The 17,825-nt window shown below is 39.5% G+C and overlaps 1 protein-coding gene and 1 long non-coding RNA gene across 2 annotated transcripts in view; one reads left to right on the top strand and one right to left on the bottom strand.

Annotated features, from left to right (window-relative positions):
* ERCC6L2 (ERCC excision repair 6 like 2) overlaps window positions 1-17,825 on the top strand; it is a 173,723-nt gene that overhangs the window by 37,023 nt on the left and 118,875 nt on the right. The window lies entirely within an intron of this gene.
* LOC148115132 (uncharacterized) lies at window positions 2,386-4,311 on the bottom strand. The gene is made up of 2 exons (XR_015731893.1): window positions 3,951-4,311; window positions 2,386-3,288 (listed from the first exon to the last, which is right to left on the bottom strand). It is a non-coding gene; the product is annotated as an uncharacterized LOC148115132 (long non-coding RNA).

The raw sequence follows: 17,825 nt of genomic DNA, 5'->3' as shown, positions 1-17,825 counted from the left end.
AGAAAGGATTTTCTAATTTCAGGAATTGCTCAGCTAGATATGGGTAGTTGTCTAATTAACATTTGTTAGGTGTTCTTTATTGTTATGTGCTAGTTAAGTTATTTTATTATTTATGATATCTATTGTAACTATACTAGCTTAATTATTATATAGCTGATGTTAGTGGCACTGTATTATGCTGCTTCTCCTTTCCCTGGGGTCAGTTTCAGTTGGTGTTGCTAGGCAGGGAGAGATCAAGGCCATTCAATAGAAATTGAATGAATGAATAAAAAAACATAAACAAACAAATAAATACATATTTGGCTGTCTTTTCATATAATGATAAGCCTTGGTTTGTCTTAACCTGTCAAGTGCAGTTGACAGGACTCCAAGTCCCCTCCGCTGTTTTGCGGGCTCAGTTAGGGATCTCGGCTCTATCTGTTGGAGCCGGAGCAAGGCGGCTATGCCAGATGGACCAGGGAGCCAGCCAAACAGTTTGGAGCAAGGTGGCTATGCTGGACGGACCAGGGAGCCAGCCAGTATGAAGGTGGCTATGCTGGATGGACCGGGGAGCCAGCCAAACAGTTTGGAGCAAGGCGGCTATGCTGGACGGACCAGGGAACCAGCCAGGGATGAAGGCGGCTATGCCGGATGGACTGGGGAGCCAGCCAAGCAATTCGGAGCAAGGCAGCATTGCCGGATGGACTGGGGAGCCAGCCGAGCTGTTCATTGTCTTGTGAAAGCTTATGTGATGCCAACAATGTTACTGTGAATCTGTCAAGAATCCAAGGAATGAACTCTGTCTTTTTGTTCAGAATATCCTGTTCAAACGTCTCTTCTGAGCCAAGACTGAGTCAAAACTGGGGAACACAGGCAAAGGAGGCGTGATCAGAAGATTGACAGACTCAGTCTCCAGGCAGAAAGGCAGAGTTAACACCCATTCCTTGGATTCTGTACTCAGCACACTGGAGAACCAGGACTCCAGGCAGTTCAAATGAATATATAATTTATTGCAAGATGAAACTCTCTAAAGAATATGAACTACTAATGGTTAAAGCAAATTGGCAGTAGATAAGAATCAGTGTAATTCAAGGTGGGCTGGACTTAAATCATGAAGGGACTCAAACTGATTATGTGTTTGAGCCCTCCCTCAAGCTCAGCCTCGTTATCTTCTTCATAAATATGTTTTTTTTAAAAAACTAGCCATATTCTGGTTCAAACATCACTAAATTATAAACCATGGTTTACAAGCCATTGTTGAGTTTCCTCTTGTATTAATCTAAAATCTAAAATCCATATATTGTTACACACTGTTTTTAAGTTTTGATGCCTACCGCACTCCTTGCTTAAATATTTTTGAAATTCAATTTTTAAAAATTAAATAAGAATGCTGCACATTCAAAGCAAAGGGCCAGCCTTCAGCACTCTTTTTAACTTCAATAGCCCATAGGTATTTTAAAGAAAATAAGAATTCTGACTGGCTGCAACATAGCACATCCTTTGGAACAGGGGTGAAATCGAGCAGGTTCTGACAGGTTCTGGAGAACCGGTAGCAGAAATTTTTAGCAGTTCTGAGAACTGACAAATACCAACTCTGGCTGGCCTCAGAGTGGGGTGGGAATGGAGATTTTGCAATACCCTTCCCCCAGGAGTGAGGACGGAATAAAGATTTTGCAATACCCTTCCCTCAGGAGTGAGGAGGGAATGGGGATTTTGCAGTATCCTTCTCCTGAAGTGGGGTGGGAATGGAGATTTTGCAGTATCTTTCCCCTGCCACACTGACCAAGCCACGCCCACCGAACTGGTAGTATTGCTTTGGAAGTTTGATCAGGAGAAAAAAAGAATGAAAATAAAATATATACAAGGTAAGTTGGGTGATAGAAAACATCTTGGTAGGCTAGAGAGGGCTGCAAAGGGTAACTTTGCTATTTTGCCTTCTGATAAATGGATATTTTATTTTTGGCCATTCTACTATGGATGCCCACCATGCTTTCAAAACTCCAAATGATATCATCCTGACAAAAGGTATGTGTGTTGGTCCTTCTTTCCATCATGTTTGGACATCTTTGTACTCATCAGAGGATCCCACAGGACACTGTCCTAGAGGAAAAGCCACCACCCTGCCCCCCATGGCTGTGTTCTAATTATTATTTCAGACTTCACTGCAGGAAAGCAGAGGATTAAAATGTCCTGCTGGACCCTAATTCTCGTCATCTGTTTCACTAAAATCTGGCTGACTAATCTGGAAAAAAACCTCCACCAATAACCCTTCCTGATTAGTAAAGCTCATCAGAATTCACAAACATTTTAGGCCAGTGGCTACACTTTCTTTATGGGCACTTTTTATATAATCAAACTTGAACCAGTATGTTAATAGCCTTGTATTTGCTGGAGAAGATCTTCTAAACAGAAATTGTTTTATTATGAAGGTGTTGCTCACAATATAAAAAAAATACACTGGTTGTCCCAAGGCTGGTGCTAAATACTTTTAAAAAATGAAAAAGAGGGCTGAAAATGAACAGATCGAGTGTGTCTGTTTCCTAGAGATTGCTATAGTTAAAATACATGGAATGAATGATGATTTGGCTGCACCGGCTTAATTGTAACATCCTTAGCTAAATCTTAGTCAGTCAAAATCCTCTCCATCTGCCTTATCATCCATAACATCTTTTAAAAATTCAAATCTTCACACACTCTTAAGATCATACTTTGAGATTTATTCTTGTTTTTATATCACCAGTGTAGTATTTAACTAGGTAATGGGATTTATCATTTTGTTGATATAAGTTGTCTTGGCAACACACCATAAAAAAACCCGAGTTGCTTGGCAACTTGGCATTGTGGAGCTGCAATGGAGGGGAGACCTTTTGTCTCACGGAAGGGAGGGTTTAAGGAATATTGAAAACTTCTGTTCATACATCTCATGAATATACTTATATTCAAGGTCATCCAATTTTTCCCTTTTCATCAATTAACACAAATAAACTGTCCTTTCAAAGAAGCCTCTTAATGTATTTCTTGAAGATAGTCTTATAGTCAGAAGAGAGAGAGAACAATTGGATTAAATGGTTCTTATTCCATGTGCACACTTGCCAAATAAAGTGTGGTGTTAACTATAGGACAGCTTTCATAAAGCAGGTCTTTTCTTTTCTTGGATTTTTCTACATTCATTAACAAATCAGCTACTGTACACCCCAAATCTTCTATGATCCCAGGAATCCAGGACTCCTTTCTGCAAAAAGTGTATTTGTTCTGGTTTTCTTTCAAAAGTTGAAGCCTTTATTTCCCTTGCTTGGTTCACTGGTGGCACTATGGGAAAAAAGGAAGATATTTTGGTAGATGAAAAACGGGGCACAGTAGATTTTGAGAAGCAAATTTAGCTGGCATATGAAACCTTCCCAAAAGGAAATATATTTAGTGTGCTGATTTTTAGAGGGTTTATTGAGATGTTAAGTACATCTTACATATTCAATCATTAGAATTGCAAATGTAATTAAATCCAAGAATCTTTTCTTTGAAAAAAAAATGAACTGTTGTCCCAAGGTGATACTAAAAATGCATTCTCCCACACATCCAAAATAAACAGATGGAGACAGAAGCTGACCCAGGATAAGATATTGAAGTAGACGTATAAGCCCACTCAGCAGAATCAGGGGAGGATAATAAAATGTACCTTGTCTGGGTTACCATTGATGTTGGACTGAAATCTGCTTTATACTCTTATTACTAAAACTACAAAGGTGGCAGAACACCACAGATATTATTATATATCAGAAGGCAGAATATACCTTGGACCAGTGTTCTGCCCCAGCTCCGGATTCCCGAGGATATTGACACACACCAATGGTCCTTATCAAATGTATTAAGTAGCAAGAATAAACCAAAGTCCGGCAAAGGTTGGCAACCAGCCCAGAAAACAAGATACGATAAGATTTTTCCAAAAATGCTCTGATGATAATTACAAGCCTTACTCTCAAGGAGACCTCCTCCTCCTGAGTAGCCACTCCTGCCTTTTGGCAGCCCTGCGTGCTCGAGCATTGAGAAGAGGCTCCTCCACTTCGCGCTCCCCACTTGAAGGAGCCTCTGGAGGTTCTGAAGGCCCTGGCTGAGTCTCTGCCTCTGGCACCACATCCTCTTCAGCCTCCTCACTGTCCGACGCAAGAGCAGGCTGCTGGCGCAACACCACACCAGCCTCCTCCTCGTCGGGATCAGCCACGATCTGCGCAGGCCGCTGGCGGGCCACAACAACCAGGGATGAAATGCTCTGAAGTTTGCTACCGGTTCTCTTTGCGCGCTCATGTCACCACAAGCACTAAGAAGCCTTTTCTGAGTCTGCAAAGGTAAGTAGAACAGTGAGGGGGGGGAACAGCTGTGCCACGTGATTTAGATTCACTAGAAAGCAGGATTTCCTGCTTTCTAATGAATATAAATCGTGCGGCACAGCTGATTGTCGCACAGCTCATTGTCTGAACTTTTTTTTACTTTTTAAAGCATTTTTTTGCTACAGGTTCCAGTGAACCGGTAGCATTTTTTACTACCGGTTCAGGCGAACCAGCCCAAACTGGTAGCATTTCACCCCTGTATTCTACCCTTGAGTTTCCATCCCCTTTCCTCTTTGAAAACAATTTTCAAGAATAAAAATTGCTGTGAATTATGTTACTTTCTGCTCTGTTTTCTTTCTTTTTTTTGTAAATATTTTTTATTTATTTTTTCAAATTTAAACATAAAAACATAACTTTCAAGAGCAAAAATCTCGATCCGGTCTTGGATGGTTACCACGCTTACATTCCTTTCACAAGCTCAATTCACAATTTCCATTACATCTTTTATAAATAAACAAAATAAGAAAAAAAAGAAGATAAAAAAGAAATTCAAAACTTAAGAAAAAACCAATTTTACCTCAAATTTAACATTTTCATCTATATAAATCCATTATATCTATCCAAAATTAGTTTCAAATTCACTTTCACTCATTTTTACATCTGCATAACAATTCTAAACATATCTTTATTCTTCTTTACCTTATATCTTATACAAGTCATATCAAAATAATTTTTACAATATTCTAACCTCTTGTTAAGTGTTTACCTTACCATTTATTCTTAGTTTCAATTCAAATACCACTCCATTTTTATTATATTTTATAAAACAACATTTTGTCTAATTTTAATCCTTTGACCCTTATCCTCAAATCAGTTTACCTTAGGTTTTTTTTTCTCCCAGTTTACATATTACACAGATTTCTCACAAAGGTATTTTATTTACTCCAATTTCTAATATATTTTCCACTATATCTCTCTCTAATATTTAACTATCTGCCAGCTTGTTCTATTTGATTAATTCTCAGCTTGATCCCCTCCAAAATACCAACCAATTAGTTGATTTCAGAATAGTTCCTCAATCTCCTCCAACTCTCCTCCTATTTGTTTGACTGTTTCCAGCATTTTATGGGCTGATTTACACATAGTCTCCTCCTTGGCTCCCTCCATTGTTTGGCTGATTACCAGCATAGTCTCCTCCAACTCTGCTCCTATTTGTTTGGCTGTTTCCAGCATTTTGAATTAATTTCCAACATATTTCCACCGAGTCTCAAACTCTTATCTAGTTGGTATCCATCCCACACATTTTAACTGTAATATAATTATCTGTTTTATATCATTTTTCCATCCTGCTCTTTCAATTTAAATCTCAGTATATTTCATAATGGTCATCATTTCCAACTTGTATTACCTTAATTCAAGACTAATCACTAGCATCTGTGTATCTTGTATTTTGTTCAATCAATCCTTATTCATCAGTTTAACATTTGTTTGCAAATTAAAATTAAAACGTATTACATCAAACAGTACATTTTCTTAAAATTTTCCTGCCTCAAAATATATTCTTCTTTATTATTTTTATCCCCTTGATATCATCCACTATTTTAATGGCCACATCTTATTTTCTATTTTTATTATTTCACAACCCTTCCTGTTTTTATCCAAAAATCATATATACCTAGGCTTTTAAACTTTTATCATATATACATAGGCTTTTAAATTTTACATTTCAGTTAGTCACATTTAAATTTATCCACTTTAATTCTTCCTTTTCTTCCTTTTCCTCTCTGTCCAAAGTGCTCTATTTCAAGGTTCATCAGTTCAAAGTAAAGAATTTCTGTATGTCCCTTTAAAACTTTTAAAATATCTGATCCAAGCGTAGTGCATCAGCTTCCTGTCTTTGTTAACTACGCCACACCTAGTTTTGTCAGTCTCCATTGTTAAAATCCAAAATGTTCTTTCTTTCTTCTTTCTTAAAATCATCTGAGACAGAGTAGGAATCTCCAAAATCCTTATATCCAATATTAATTTCAAGTAATCCAAGGTAAAAAGCCAATTAACATGTTTCTTTTCCACCCAGAAAGAGAAATCTCTTCAATCCACTTCCCTGCTTAATCACTGCAGACTCCATGGCTATTTTGTAGCCATCCATCTGTCTATCTTCATTAGCTTCATTTTCTTTTAGAGGCATTAATTCTCAGGAATATTCATTTCTCCTCTCCACTTCAGTTAAAGGCACAGTCAAGTTTCAGAAATTTATTAATACCAAATCATCCAGTTTAAGTTTACTGCAACAAAATTCAATTTGGGTCTTTTACCCATTTTTTTTTCTTTTCAATCTTTAAGCCCCACAGTCCAGCAGCCGCTTTTAATTTTGGGGTCTTATTTTCCAATAATTCCAAATAGGTACGTTATATTGCCTGGGTTGGTGTCACTCACCCGGCTTCTTGATTTTTGCTCTTTCTTCATCTTCTTCCTCCAGCACAATCCTTGTTCCCGGTTGCTGCGGTTTCAGGGCAGCCACCATGGCTGCCGTTCCGCTGCCGCCGACGTGAAGGAGAAGCCTCCGGCCCCGAGGAACCTGCCCGTTCCTCTCGGCTGCCCAAGGCATTCCTTCTTGTCCCCCTGTCCCTACAAGACAGGGGAGGTCTGCAGACCTATCGGCGGCAGCTTAGCAGGGGGGATTTGGCAGAGCTCAGCGGAGCTCGCCATTTCCCCGTCTGTGTCCCCGCGGCGCCAACTGGAAATCTCACTTTCTGCTCTGTTTTCATCCAAGGGCGTATCTATATTGATTATTTATTTATATTTATTTTTCACATTTCTGCTCATCTCCCTTAAAGAACTATAATTACTATTTCAGCTGCTTTTCTCCTGTGCTCATGCTGGCTTCATTTTAAACTATTTGTTTTAAAGATCCTGTCCACTCTGAGATATTTCATCAACTACTTGCAAATTATAGATTGTCCTTATTTAGTGACCACTTATTCAGTAACTGAAATTATGATGGTGCTTCATGAGGGGAACTTGCTACTGGTTCTTGGAATTACAGCAAATGCAGCATCTTAGCAGTCATGTAATAACAATTTGGGTAGTTGGCAACTGGCTGTCACTTATGATAATTGCAGCATCCTGTGGTCATGAGATTGCCATTTGTGACCTTCCCTACTGGCTTCCTCAAATGAAGTACATGGGGAAGCTGACAAGAGGTTGCTAGTACTCCATATGCCCACCTGCCATACTCCGTAGTGCCTACCTGGCAGCCATCTACCCAGTGGTGGGATTCAGCCAGTTCGTACCACTTCGGGAGAACCGGTTGTTAACTTTCTGAGCAGCTTGGCAAACTGGTTGTTGGAAGAAATAATTAGGGCAAAGAACCAGTTGTTAAATTACTTGAATCCCACCACTGCATCTACCTCTAGCTCTCACCTGCTGGCTTGCTTACTGGGATGTGGTTTTGAAAGCATAAGCAAGTGCTTCTGGATTCCTCCTCTTCAGACAGGAAACGGAACCAGATGAGCTAATTCTATTTTTGTGAGGCCCCAAGCCAAGAATGACACATGCCAGTTCTTCCAAGCTGCATTCTTTATTGTTTCACATCTTTAGACAAAATCTTGCCAGACTGAAGACTCTACTAATCTGCACCTACAATATACTCTGTGTACGATTACAGAGATGCTGTCTTCATCCCCTTTCTCTCAAACATGATATCTGGGATGAGTTGCCCCTTACTCATTTGGCAAGAAACCCCTCCCTCCTGGGGACCCACCTCCCCACTGCTTCCCATCACAACTGGATTGTAAAGCTGCATTAACAGAACCTTATTAATGCCACATTTAGCTTTACATATAAAATTTGAACGAATTTATACTTATCAATATCAACATTTTAGAAACTACAATTAATGTCTATATAAATTTTACTTTTAAAGGTTTAAGCTTATCTATTTATCTATCATCTATTTTACATAACCACCATCTCTTGCAGAATTATTAGGATGCTAATAATCTCCAGTCAATAATATATAAATACCACTATGCCAAATATTACTACTTGTGTTTCATTATAATACAATAAAAAAATAGGGAAAAAAGCAATCACATCATAATAAAAGAAGCATCAAGCTATCCTGAAAACTGACATTGGACAACACTAATAACAGATGCAGAAAAAAAAATTCTTCATTTCTGCACAATAACATTTTTAAAGAAAATGTGAGAGTTGTGCCTTCTTTTGAATCTGCAGATATCCCATTCTCTCTCTTTAAAAAAAAAATAGAACACACTTTAAAATTAAATTAGAGAGTGGGAATTGGCAGGTGTCAAAGATCATATCAACTGTTATATTTGCATACTGATTACAGGTAGAAAGACAAACTATTTTTTGCTATAGCTTGCAAGAAGGCAAAAAAACCAAAAACCTAAGGCATTGATTAATGGTTGCTGCTTGCCAGGAGCACATATCAGTGATATGACAGTACAATTTTCAACGCTAATCATCCACCAATGTTATCTCATTCTTTTTATTCATGTTGTAGGAGTTTCATGGATGAATACACAAAGTGAAAGGTTGGAGGTTTCTAATCTACTGTTCCCCCAAACCCTTCAGATCTACAGTTCTTAGCTCTGTCTCTCACTTTGGTCCCAACATTTTGGGAAAGGGAAAAACTTCTTATCAATTTTCGTCACACTTTGCTTATTTTATGTATCCCAATCATGTACACTGTACACCGCCCTGAGTCCTTAGGGAGAAGGGCGGTATAGAAATCCAATATAAAATAAAAATAAAATAAATGTCTCTGTTCAGATTTCCACTTCCCAAGCTAAAAAGTCCCAAACTTTTTAGGTTTTTCTCTAATGGAAGCTGTTTGAGCCTTTTTGTTTTTATCATCCTGAATCGTTAGTTCAGTTTCATCCAGAAACTTGGCCAACCCATTGCTTACCACTAAGTCAAGATAATTTATGATGATGTTAATGAGCACTGTTCCTGTGATGGGCACATCTTTCTTTTCTACCTCATATTAGAAAATATATATTTCTACTCTGCTTCTGTCTTTTTTTGTTTTTGTTTTTACCAGTTAGTAATTTAAAACACCCCTTCATGGATTACTGCCTTGTCATGGCAAAGAGGCTTGTGTAGCTCAATGAAGCTATGAGCTATGCCATGCAGGGACACCCAAGACGGACAGGTCATAGCAGAGAGTTCTGACAAAACATCCATTGGAGAAGGAAATGGCAAGCCACTCCAGTATCTTTGCCATAAAAACCCCATGGACAGTACCAAAAGGAAAAAAAGATATGATGCCGGAAGTTGAGCCCTTCAGGCTGGAAGATGTCCAATATGCTACTGGGGAAGAGCAGAGGGCTAGTACTAGTAGTGCCAGAAAGAGTGAAGTGACTGGGCCAAAGCCAAAAGGACACTCAGCTGTGGATGCATCTGGTGGTGAAAGGAAAGTCCAATGCTGTAAAGATTTTTTCTCCATAGGAACTTGGAATGTAAGATCCATGAATCAAGGCAAGCTGGACGTAGTCAAATGAGAGATGACAAGACTGAACATTGACATCTTAGGAATCAGCGAATTAAAATGGACAGGAATGGGTGAATTTAATTCAGATGACCATCAGGTATACTACTGCGGACAAGAATCCCTCAGAAGAAATGGATCAGCCTTCATAATCAATAAAAGAGTAGGCAATACTGGGATACAACCCTCAAAATGACAAAATGATCTCAGTTCGAATCCAAGGCAAACCACTCAATATCACAGTTATCCAAGTCTATTTCCCAACTACTGGTGCTGAAGAGGATGAAATTGACCGGTTCTATGAAGCCCTATAGTACCTTATAGAATTAACACCAAAAATGATGTCCTTATCATCATGGGGGATTGGAATGCTAAAGTAGGAAGCCAAAAGATAACCAGAATAAGAGGCAAGTTTGGCCTTGGAGTACAAAATGAAGCAGGGCACAGGCTGATAGAATTTTGTCAAGAGAATAAGATGGTCATAGCAAACATTCTTTTCCAACAACCCAAGAGATGGACATCACATGGACATCACCAGATGGTCAACACAGAAATCAGATTGACTATGTGCTCTGCAGCCAAAGATGGAGAAGCTCTATACAGTCAGTAAAAACAAGACCAAGAACTGACTGTTTCTCAGATCATGAGCTTCTTATTGTAAAATTTAGGCTTAAACTGAAGAAAGTAGAGAAAAGCACTAGGCCACTCAGGTATGAACTAAATCATATCTCTGATGAATATACAGTAGAGGTGACAAATAGATTTAAGGAATTAGATCTGATAGACAGAGTGCCTGAAGAACTATGGATGGAGGTTCGCAACATTGTACAAGAGGTAGCAACTAAAACCATCCCAAAGAAAAAGAAAGGCAAGAAAGCAAAATGTCTGTCTGAGGAAGCTTTGCAAATAGCTGAGGAAAGAAGGGAAGCAAAAGGCAAGGGAGAAAGAGAAAGATATACCCAATTAAATGCAGAATTCCAGAGAATAGCTAGAAGAGATAAGAATACCTTCTTAAATGAAGAGTGCAAATAAATAGAAGAAAACAATAGAATAGGGAGGACCAGATATCTCTTCAAGAAAATTGGAGGTATGAGGGGAACTTTTCATGCAAAGATGGGCATGATAAAGGACCAAAATGGCAGGGACCTAACAGAGGCAGAAGAGATTAAGAAGAGGTGGCAAAATTACACAAAAGAACTATACAAGAATGAGCTTAACGTCCCTGATAATCACGATGGGGTGGTCACTGATCTCAAGCCAGACATCCTAGAATGTGAAGTCAAATGGACCTTAGGAAATCTGAGCAGCAACAAAGCTAGTGGAGGTGACAGTATTCCAGCTGAGCTATTAAAAATCTTAAAAGACAATGCAGTAAAAGTGCTACACTCAATTTGCCAGCAAATTTGGAAAATTCAACAGTGGCCACAGGATTGGAAAAGGTCAGTTTACATTCCAATTCCAAAGAAAGGCAATGCCAACGAATGTTCAAATTATCACACAATTGCACTCATTTCATATGTTAGTAATGTTATGCTTAAAATCCTACAAGCTAGGCTCCAGCAGTATGTGGATCGAGAACTACTAGAAGTACAGGCAGGATTTTGAAGAGGCAGAGGAACTAGAGATCAAATTGCCAACTACGCTGGATCATGGAGAAAGCTAGGGAGTTCCAGAAAAACATCTACTTCTGCTTCATTGACTATGCTAAAGCCTTTGATTGTGTGGATCACAACAAATTGTGGCAAGTTCTTAAAGAGATGGGAGTACTAGACCATTTTATTTGTCTCTTGAGAAACCTATATGCGGGTCAAGAAGCAACAGTGAGAACTAGACAGGAACCACTGATTGGTTCAAAATTGGGAAAGGAGTCCTCAAAAAGTATCATGGGGAAGAAATGGAGGTAGTGACAGATTTTATTTTCCTGGGCTCCAAGATCACCACAGATGGGGACTGCAGCCAAGAAATTAAAAGATGCTTGCTCCTGGGGAGGAAAGCTGTGGCAAATTTAGACAGCATTCTAAAAAGCAGAGAGATCACCCTGCCAACAAAAGTGCATATAGTCAAGGCTATGGTTTTCCCAGTTGCAATGTATGGCTGTGAAAGTTGGACTATAAGAAAGGCTGAGCGCCAAAGAATTGAGGCCTTTGAACTATGGTGCTGGAGAAGACTCCTGCAAGTCCCTTGAACTGCAAGGTGATCAAACTGGTCAGTCCTAGAAGAGCTCAATCCTGACTGCTCTTTAGAAGGCCAGATCCTGAAGATGAAACTCAAATACTTTGGCCACCTAATGAGAAGGAAGGACTCAGTGGGGAAGAACCTAATGCTGGAAAAGATTAAGGGCAAATGGAGAAGGGGACAACAGAGAATGAGGTGGCTGGATGGAGTTACTGAAGCAGTAGGCATGAGCTTAAATGGACTCCAGAGGATGGTACAGGACAGGAAGGCCTGGAGGAACATTGTCCATGGGGTCACGATGGGTCAGACACGACTTCGCAACTAAGAACAAAAATTTATAACAAGTTCTCTTATCCAATGGCCCCTAACTTTTTCAAGAGTCTTAAATTTTGTCAGACTTTCTGAAAATCTATATATGTGTAACACCAGTAACATTACCCCCGTCTGAAGGCCTAATACTCTTTTTAAAATGTTAGTAAGGTAGAATGTATTTGCGCAATCCATGTAGATTTTCATCCAGGATGGATAATCCTTTATGTGCCTAGTTACTGTTTCTTAGATTATCTTTATCCAATTCCTTGGAATAAACATTGACTTATAATATCTTGGATCTGATCTGGGTCCCTTTTTAAAAAGAAACATCCATTGGCTGCCTTTCAATACTCTGGCACTGAACCTGAGTGACAAATTACATAATTTTGCTGGAAGATCACAACTGAATTGACCACTTTCATGCTTGAGTTCTTTAAGAACTCTTGTGCAGATGCCATCAGGATCCACTGATTTGCTAGAGCAGGGATCTCCAACCTTGGCAAAGCTGGTTGGGGAATTCAACCAGGAGCCTGGATAGCTCTGCAGACTAAAGCACTGTAATTTAACACCAGCTGTCTGCAATTAAAGTAAGTTCGAATCTTGCCAGGTTCAAGGTTGACTCAGCCTTCCATCCTTTCTAAGGTAGGTAAATTGAGGACCCAGTTTGTGGGGGCAATAAGCTGACTTTGTATAAAATATACAATGCTTAACGCACTATAAGCCGCCCTGAGTCTCCGGAGAAGGGCGGCATATAAATCAAATTTTAAAAAAAAATTCTGGAGTTGAAGTCTGCCAGGCTTAAAGTTGCCAAGGCTGGAGACCCCTATGCTAGAGTCTAGTCATTGAAGATTTGTAGAATATCTTTTTTTTCTTAACCTCATTTGTTCATTATGTTTTCGTTATATTACTAGCTAATACAATGATGAAATGTAAAATTTCTTACTACCGGTTCTGTGCGCGTGGCTTGGGGGGGTAATGTGACTGGGTGGGCATGGCCAACTTTTTTTTTTTTTTTTACTTTTAAACGCATTTTTTTCTACAACCTTAAGAGGTTGTAGAAAAAATGCTTTTAAAAGCCTCTGACGATCCCAGCTGAGCTCTGCAATCATCAGAGAGTTTTTTTTTTACTTTTAAAAGCATTTTTCGGCCGAAGAGGTTGTAGAAAAAATTCTTTTAAAAGTTAAAAAAAGCCTCTGATTATCACGCAGCTCAGCTGAGCATGTGGGGGGGGGCAGGGATTTTTGCTACCGGTTCTCCGAACCACCACCCACCATTGCTACCGGATCGGACAATCCGGGTCCGGATACCCCTGACCTAATAACTTAGAAGACAGAAACAACTGGTAAGAGAAAGAACTGAAAATAAGAAAATGAAATTGAATAGAAACCAATGCAAATCCCATAGTTATAAAATCAAATGCACAGATATAGGATGGGTGCTATCAGCTCTGATAACTATACTTAGAAAAAGTTCTTGGAATAGATTTGATACTGTGTTGTCACCATACACGATGCAAAAATATTTTTGAGCTACATTAATAGTTGCCAGATAATGGGAAGTAATTGGTTTGCTTCACTCTGTGTTAGTCAGACCCCTCAACTTCTAGTATTTTTACTAGAACTTCCAGTTTTTTAAAAGAAAAATCTAGAAACACTTAAAAAAATTAAGAGAATTGCATTGTGGAAGATCAAGGACCAGCAACTAAATTCTATGGAAAAAGAATGAAGGAACTAGGAATAGTACTTCGAGCACTGATGGCATTGGACCTGGATACCTTCGAGACAGTCTTCTGCCACCAGTAGCTTCCCACCAGCCAGTTCGCTCCCACAGAGAGGGTCTCCTCAGGGTGCCATCGGCCAAATTATGTCGGCTGGTGACACCCAGGGGGAGGCCTTCTCTGTGGGAGCCCCTGCCCTTTGGAATGATCTGCCCCCAGAAATTCGTAAAATCTCTGATCTCCGTGTGTTTCGCTGTGCCCTCAAAACCATGTTGTTCCGCCAGACTGGGCTATCAATGTAAAGATTTTAATTGGTTTTAAATGGGATTTTAAATTTGGGGTTTTATAAATTGGGCCTATTATTTAATAATTTTAATTATTTTTAAACTCTGTCTGTCTTTGTGTTTTTAATTAGGCTGTACACAGCCCTTCTGGAGAAGGGCGGTATAGAAATAAAATAAATAAATAAATAAATAAATAAATAAATAAATAAATAAATAAATAAATAAATAAAATAAAATAAAATAAAATAAATAAATAAATAAATAAATAAATAAATAATAATGTGATGGCACTTATCAATACCTAAAATGATATCACTTAGAAAAAAATCAAGATTTGTTCTTCATTATTCCTCAGCATAGAACATGATGGCTAACCTTTTCCAGACCAAGTGTCCAAAACGCGTGCCCGAACCCCCAAAATGCAATGTGTACACTGGCCCCGCGCATGCACCCCACCCCCTGCGCATGCACGTGTGGCCCCATGCATGTGCACAGCCCCCTGAATGTGCGCAGCCGCTCGCATGCACCCCGTCCCCCATGCATCCACGCCCCACTCCCCGCACATGCCCCACCCCCCATGCATGCGTGGCAGAGACCCAAAACCATCTGGCTGGCAGGAAGTGCCTGCGCATGCGCAGCAGAGCTGAACTGGGGCGACAGTTTGCATGCCATCAGAGAGGGCGCCACGTGCCACTTCTGGTATGCATGCCATAGGTTCGCCATCATAGGCATAGAATAATAGATTTAAATTATAGGAAGGCTGAATGTGAAGAAAAATCTCTCTAAATAAGAGCAGTATGCACCCAAACCAATGAAAAGAGATAGTATTCAAGCAGACACTCACAGCCTTCTCCACAGAATGCTTTATTGTAGTGTGAATTTTTGCACTGAGCAGGGTTTTCCTCTCACTGGCTCTTTCCAGTTCTATGATTCTAGTGAAAATTTATAACAAGGGAAGTTTATTGAAAAAAAAATCACTGTTCAAATAATGGCAAAGGCAGACTGTGACCATCCTTTAAAATATGCCAATTTTCTAAACCTTCCAGAATGCATAACTCTGATCTGTTCTCTCTTGTTTGTGTTGCTTTCTATCCAATTCCTCGTCCATGGTCTGATTACAATACGTAGTAACTTCTCATCTGGTTCCCAGCAGTTGGAATTCCTAGTGTTGCCTCCTGGCCAGCATACATAAACAGTTCGGTATTGCCCACCCACAGTCATGGCAAAGACAACTTTCAGTAATTTGTTAGAACTTGACTGGACTTTTTTAGTAGCTTTGTTAACATTTGCTGCAAACCCGAGCGTGATCTTACTCATAATCAAATACTTCAATGCCCATTCATCATTTTCTGCTACTCAAGGTAAGAACTGCAGTATGTATTCAAAATACACATGTACTGTATACAGGAGCGTGCACTATAGAGAATATCTTCATAGGTGAGCAAAACATAGACTACAAACATAAGCATTTGTTCAGAAGAAAGTAAGTATAGATTTGTGGGGAGCTTATACTAAGCTGCAGGCTTGGTTAAATTAACAATTTTAAGAACTGTCATTTTTCATCTTTTAGGATTGCATTGGGCTAGGACAGTGTCATTTCTTGACTTTTTCTTTAAGATCCTTCAAAGTACTTACAAGTGTTTGCTTGGACCTGTTCAAATAAACCACCAAGGCCTACTTTTGCTCTGAAACTTTTCTTAAAAGACCTCTTTGTCACCCTGTTTTCTGTTATTTTACAATTCAAATAAAGACTAGCATAAAATGTAATTATTTAGTATTAATGACATGTTTTTCAGGCACATATGGGAAGCCCTCCTTAAAGAATCTCAAACTACTTTAATGAGGGGAAAAATGTGTTCCTGATTATTTTTTACCCGGTATTGTTGTAGTCAAAAAGAATGCATTTTCTATCATTGTATTTTCAATTGTGGGCAATGAATAACTGCTTAATTATAGTTCAAATACTTCCCATAATAAAACTGTGGGTTGTTTTCTTTTTAGTATAGGGTCACTATATCAGCGCTGCAACAATGTGGAGCATCACTAGATGGTTTCAGAGTGAAAACTCTGTCACCTAATGGTATTGTTTTTTTGCGGGACAAATATCATAACTACTTTTACATGTGTTTATTTTTAATGGAATCTGTCTTTAAATGGATGCCAAACACTCTAATAAAATTCTAATTCAGAGATTGGGAATCTGTGGTCTGCCAGATGTTGCTGTACTCTTATTCTCAGCAGCCTTCAGCAATATGGGCAATTCTAGAAAATGATGGAAACTTAATTTTTTCTAATAATTGGAAGGCTTCCTCTTTTTTTTTTTTTTGTTATTTAGCACCAAAGATGTTACCTAGTTTGGGTAATGAAATGTCTGTAAGAAAACAAGCCAGCTCAGAGAACACTAAAGACACCCCCCCTTTTTTCTAATTTAATTGTGCTGGTGTTTGGAATAAGCCTCCCGAAGAATTTCCCCAAGATTTTAAGATCTTTGTACTGCTATGGCCAAATCATCAGCAATTCCAAATTTGCATCCCCTTGTTGCCGGCATATCTGATACAGTATGTATACGTTGAATAGTGTAGATCAGGGGTGGGTTCTAAATTTTTTTACTACCGGTTCTGTGGGCATGGCTTATTTTGTGGGTGTGGCTTGGAGGTCATGTGACTAGGTGGGCATGGCTAGCTGGTCAGAGTCATTTCTGGAAGGTCCTCGCACTTACGACCAGTCCTCGCACTTACGACCCGACTCATTTGTTTGCTTTTAACACTGATCAGCTGTAGGACGGCCCTTTGAAGCCCCGCGGCAAGAGTTTAAACAGTTTTTTTTCCCTCTAGTCATCAGCTGGGACTCAGGAGGCAGCAATAGATTGGGGGTGGGACCAAATAAAAGGTAAGAATAACGTGGGGGGGTGGGAGAGCGGGGGGGGGGAGAACTGGTTCGGTGACATCATATCGTCACCGCTACCGGCTCGGCCGAACCGGACCGAACTGGGAGGAACCCACCACTGGTGTAGATGCCATTACAGAGTTTGTGGGAGGCCATTCTTTAATCTTCTTACCTTACTTATGTTGTCCCTCATTATTATATGAAAGGACCTATCACTTAGCATGTTATTAATTAGTCAATGGAGATATTTGCACGGGATAATATGGTACAGTTTGTATAACAACCTTGCCCTTCTAAATCACATTGTAGGCCACAGCTAGGTCTACAAACATGACTGTGTTTTTGAGGCCTCCTTGGAATCCTGCTTCAATATAGCCTGTTCGGTTTAGCACCTGATCTACACAGCTCTGGTCTTGTGGGAATCTGGTTTGTTTCATGGGCAGATAGTCATCTATTATGGGACCTATCCTGTTTGTAATTAATCTTTAATTTCCCAATGGAAAGCTAAATGGGTTGCTGAATGTACCAGACATAGGAAGACATACAAATGACCAAGTGGTGGGTTGCCCCCGGTTTGGACTGGTTTGCAAGAGGCTCCGCAAGAGACTCTGCCCACCAACCCAGACGTCATC

This window comes from Pantherophis guttatus, chromosome 2 (genome assembly GCF_059756535.1).
Source record: "Pantherophis guttatus breed Tessera chromosome 2, ASM5975653v1, whole genome shotgun sequence".
Lineage (NCBI taxonomy): Eukaryota > Metazoa > Chordata > Lepidosauria > Squamata > Colubridae > Pantherophis > Pantherophis guttatus.
Note: the sequence above shows the minus strand (reverse complement) of the source record. Positions and strands in the feature narration are given on the sequence as shown.